Raw genomic sequence first — 5,670 nt, 5'->3', positions numbered from 1 at the left:
TATATATGAAAAGAAGCCATATGTACAAAAATATGTTAGAGTATTTCTCTTCATAGAAAATTGAAAACTCAAAGGTTTAAAACTGGAAACTAAAGTTAACCTACAATATTGGGGAATAGCTAAACCAATTATGGTACAGGATTATAACAGAATAGTCTTGGACTGTGAAGAATAATGAAATGGAAAATTTCAGAGGAAACTGGGGAGACTTCTGTGAACTGATGGAGAGAAAAATGAGCAGAACTAGATCAATTTATTTTTTGTTGTGATTGTTGAGTTGTTTCAGTCATGTCCAATTCTTTATGACCCCATTTGGGGTTTTCTTGGCAGAGATAATAGAGTGGTTTGCCATTTCCTTCTCCAGCTCATTTTACAGATGAGGAAACTGAGGCAGATGGGGTGGAGTGACTTGGTCAGGGTCACAGAGCTAGTGAGTATCTGAGGACACATTTGAACTTGAAGATGAGGTTTCCTGAGTTCAGGTCTGGTGCTTTATCCACTGTACCACCTAGCTAACCTAGGACAATTTATATAATAATAATAATATCATTTAACAAAAAAACTTTGAAATACTTTAAAACTATAATCAAAGCAATAACAAGCCACAAGTTCAGAGGACTGAAATTGAAGCCTGCTATCTTTCAGACAGATGATGGACTTAAAATGCAGAATGACGTATGGTCTTGAATTTAGCCAATATGGGAATTTGCATTGCTGAACTATGCATATTTATTATGAGTGTTTTAGTTTTATTTTTAAAAAATTGTTTAGTGGGGTGGGTATAGTGGTAGAGATCTATAATTAATTATCATAAAATAAATATATTTTTAAAAGTCAACTTTATATGTACCTATGTTATAAGCATAACATCCAAGTGCTTAAAGGAAAAGTTAATTGACCTACAAAGAGAAACAGACAGCAAAGCAATAATTGTTAAGGATCTTAATGTTCTCTTTAAGACTTGGACAAATATTTTTAGATACTTTCATCATAAAATGAGAGAAGCAGGAAATCAATGAATTGGGCATGCTACTAAAACAATCAGAAAAACAATAAATAAACACAAACATAGAAATTCTGAAAATAAGAGAAATTTTAAAACAAAAATGAATTGATAAGTAAAACTAGAAGTTGTTTTTAAAAGAATATAAAAGACAAACAGCAAAATATTTTTAAAAGAGGGGGAAATCAGATCACCAATATCAAAAGTGAAAAAGATGAAAATACAATAGATTAAAAGATAAGAAAGTTGTTAAAAACTATTTTTGCCCAATTATGTACCAACAAAACAGATAAGTTAAAAGAAATAAATGAAATATTTATAAAAATGTAAAATACCCAGATTAACCAACCAAGAAATAGAGAATTTAAAAACCCAAGCAAAGACCAACAAAAAAAGTGAACAAGCTATAAGTGAACTAACAACGAACAAAATCCCATGTTTTAATGAATTCACAAATGAATTCTATCAGACATTAAAAATAATTAATTTCAAAACTATATAAATTATTTGAAAAAATAGAGGGAAAACAGGTATCCTGCCAAATCTTTCTTCTTTCTTTCTTTCTTTTTTCAAGTTTGCAAAACACTTTAATTTGAACTTCACAGTAGCTTTCTTTTTTTTTTTTTTGGTATCACAAAAGCCTTTTATTACATTCTCATGAGAATGGGCACCCACAGTAAAAACAATTAGCTAGTGCAAGTTATTTATCTTAAGCCCTAACACAGTACCTCCCCATAGTCACCAAAGGTAGGTTATGTTGGGTTCACAAAAAAATATGGAACGCTTCACGAATTTGCATGTCATCCTTGTGCAGGGGCCATGCTAATCTTCTCTGCATCATTCCAATTTTAGTATATGTGCTGCCGAAGTGAGCACTTTTTCTTTTTTTTTTTTTAAGTATTTTATTATTTTCCAGTTACATATAAGGATAGTTTTCAACATTTGTTTTCACAGGATGGGGGCAGCTAGGTGGTGCAGTAGATAAAGCACTGGCCTTGGATTCAGGAGGACCTGAGTTTGAATCTGACCTAAGACACTTTATACTTACTAACTGTGTGACCTTGGCAAGTCACTTAACCTCATTGCCCTGCCCCTTTGCCCAAATAGCTGTTTCCACAGGATTTTTAGTTCCAAATTTTTTCTCCCACCCTCCCTTCCCTCCCTCCTCCCCAAGATGGAATGCAGTCTAATATAGGTTGTTTTGTTTTGTTTTGTTTTAGTGAGGCAATTGGGGTTAAATGACTTGCCCAGGGTCACACAGCTAGTAAGTGTTAAGTGTCTGAGGCCAGATTTGAACTCAGGTACTCCTGACTCCAGGGCCGGTGCTCTATCCACTGAGCCATCTAGCTGACCCCTAATATAGGTTGTTTATGTACAATCACATTAAACATATTTCTACATTAGTCATCTTGTGAAAGAAGAATCAGAGCATAAGGGAAAAACCTCAAAAAAGAAGGAAAAAAACAGTTCAAAAGTAGAAACAGTATGGTTCAATCTGCATTCATAATTCACAGTTCTTTTTTCTGGGTGTTGAGAACATTTTCTATCATGAATTCTTTGGAACTGTTTTGGATCATTGCACTGCTAAGAAGAGCCAAGTGTATCACCATTGTTCATCACACAATGTTGTTGTTACTGTGTACAATGTTCTCCTGGTTCTGTTCCTCTCAGTCAGCATCAGTTCATGTAAGTCTTTCCAGGTTTCTTTGAAATCCTCCTGCTCATTGTTTCTTTTTTAAAATTTAATTTAATTTAATTATTTGCAGGGCAATGAAGGTTAAGTGACTTGCCCAGGGTTATACAGCTAGTGTCAAGTGTCTAAGGCCAGATTTGAACTCAAGTCCTCCTGAATCCAGGGCCAGTGCTTTATCCACTGCGCCACCTAGCTGCCCCCCTTCCCTGCTCATCATTTCTTACAGCACAATAGTATTCCATTACATTCATATACCACAACTTGTTTAGCCACTCCCCTATTGATGGTCATTCCCCCAAATCTTTTTTCAAAATAAATATGGTCCTTGATATATCAACTGACAAGAGGTGAATCAGAGATGGAAAACAACAGATTAGAAGCACTGATGAATATCAATGCAAAAATACTGAACAAAATATTAGCAAAGAGGCAACAGCAACATATTCAAAAGAGTATCCATTAAAAGAGTTGAGGTTTTTATCAGTAATGCTGGAATCATTTAATATGAAGAAATATATATATATATATATATATATATATATATATATATATAATTATACATACACACACACACACAAACACATATATCCTTTGCTAGATACTCCTCCAGATCATGCCCTCTAACTGTGGGTATCCTTCAGGCTTCTGTCCAGGGCCCTCCTCTCTTCTCCCCTACACTACTTCACTTGGTGGATTTAATTACCATCTCTATGTTGATGACTCTAAAATCTACCTTTCCTGCCTCAATCTATGACGTCCAATCTCACATCTCCAACTGCCTTTCAGACATCTTAAACTGGATGTTCAATAGACATTTTAAACTCAATCTGTCCAAAACAGAACTCATTATCTTTCCCCCAAACCCTCCCTGCCTCCTACCTTCCCTATTACTGTAGAGGGCACAACCATTCCCTCAGTCTCCCAGGCTCCCAACCCAAGAGTCATCCTGGATTCCTCACTGTCTCTCACCCCCTCACCCACTATCCAAGCTGTTGCCATGGCCTGTCGATTTCACCTTTGCAACAACTCCTGAATCTCCCCCACCCCTCCTCTGACACTGGCACTCCCCTGGTGCAGCCCCTCATTACCTCAAAGTCTGGATTACTTCTTCTTTGGGGGTGGGGGGGAAGTGAAGGTTAAGTGACTTGCCCAGGGCCACACAGCTAGTAAGTGTCAAGTGTCTGAGGTCAGATTTGAACTCAGGTTCTCCTGAATCCAGCGCTGGTGCCTTATCCACTGTACCACCTAGCTGTCCCATTCCTGGATTACTTCTATAGCCTGATGGTGGGTCTCTCCCCATTCCAGCCCATACTCCATTCAGCCACCAAAGTGATTTTCCTAAAGCTCAGGTGTGATCATGTCACATCCCTCCCTCCACCCCCACAATAAACTCTAGTGGCTCCTTATTGCCTCCAAGAACAAATACAAAATTCTCTGTTTGGCATTCAAAGCCCTTCACAACCTAGCTCCCTACTACCTTTTCAGTCTTCTTGCACTTTAATCCCTAATGGGTACTCTTCCATCCCGCAGCACCGGCCTCCTGGCTTTTCCATGAACAAGACCCTCCATCTCTCAGCTCTTAGCATTGTCTCTGGCTGTCTCCCATGCCTGGAATTTCTCCTTCCTCTACTCCCTCTACTGACCTCCCTGCTTTCCTTCAAGTCCCAACTAAAACTCCATCTTTCACAAGAAGCCCTCTTAATTCTAATGCCTCCCCTCTGTTAATTATTTCTTATTTATCTTGTATATAGTTTGTTTGTACATATTTGTTTGCATATTGTCTCCCCCATCAGATTGTAACCCCCTTGAGGATAAGAACTGAGTTTTTGTTATTATTGTTGTTGTCCTTGCCTCTTTTTGTATCCCCAGTGCTTTGTGTATCCCACAGTGCCTGGCACATAGTAGGGGCTTAAATAAATGTTTATTGATTGAAACAAACCATATTAATAATAAAAAACAATAAAAAGCACAGGATTATGTCAATAGAAGTAGAAAAGGCTGTTGATACCATACAATCTATGTTTAAAATGAACAAATAAATGAAAAAATGTGTTAAGCACTCATTATGTGTGAGGCACTGTGCTAATCACAATTCCCTTCTTCAAGGAGCTTACATTCAACTAAAGGAAAACACCATGTAGAGTAGAGTTGCCAAGGAGGTAGGTCTGCTTTGATCAGGGAAGTGATGAATGGATGATGAATGGAACAACAGAACAATCGACCAATTATGTCCTTTCTGGTACTGATAATGTTGATTTGAGGGCTCTTTGATCCTGGAGCTAATAGGGAACACCTACAGTTTATTGAATAGCAGGGTGATATGGTCGGACTTTCCTTTAAGAAAGACCAATTTGAGAGCTGAGTGGAGGATGCATCGGCGTCTGAAAAAACTTGAGGCAGGCAGACCAACCAGCAGGATATTGAAATACTCCAGGTGTGAAGTGATGAGAACCTAAGCCAGAGATGTGACAGCATCTGTTGAAAGGAGACATATGCAAAAGAGTTATGAAAGTAGAAATGACAGAATTTGGCAAGAGACTAGATATGGAAGGTGATGAGAGAGAGAAGGCAAGGATGATGTCTAGATTTTTTTTTTTTAGTGAGGCAATTGGGGTTAAGTGACTTGCCCAGGGTCACACAGCTAGTAAGTGTTAAGTGTCTGAGGCCAGATTTGAACTCAGGGGAAAGGGACCCACATGTACAAAAATATTTATAGCTGCTCTTTATGTGGTAGCAAGGAATTGGAAGTTGAGGGGGTGCCCATCAATTGGGGAATGGCTGGACAAGTTGTGGTATATAAATACAATGGAATACTATTGTGCTGTAAGAAATGATGAGCAGGAGGAGTTCAGAGAAACCTGGAGGGTCTTACGTGAGCTGATGATGAGTGAGATGAGCAGAACCAGAAGAACATTGTACACAGTATCATCGACATTGAGTGTTGACCTACTGTGATGGACTATATTCTTCTCAC

At 38.0% G+C, this 5,670-nt stretch overlaps 1 non-coding gene across 1 annotated transcript; it reads right to left on the bottom strand.

Moving 5' to 3' along the window:
- Positions 1 to 1,772: 1,772 nt before the first annotated feature.
- Positions 1,773 to 1,879, bottom strand: LOC122726872. Its single transcript, XR_006352865.1, has one exon. It is a non-coding gene; the product is annotated as a U6 spliceosomal RNA (small nuclear RNA).
- Positions 1,880 to 5,670: the final 3,791 nt, after the last annotated feature.

Source organism: Dromiciops gliroides, chromosome 4 (genome assembly GCF_019393635.1).
Source record: "Dromiciops gliroides isolate mDroGli1 chromosome 4, mDroGli1.pri, whole genome shotgun sequence".
Classification (NCBI taxonomy): domain Eukaryota; kingdom Metazoa; phylum Chordata; class Mammalia; order Microbiotheria; family Microbiotheriidae; genus Dromiciops; species Dromiciops gliroides.
This window is presented reverse-complemented; position numbering and strand designations above follow the sequence as displayed.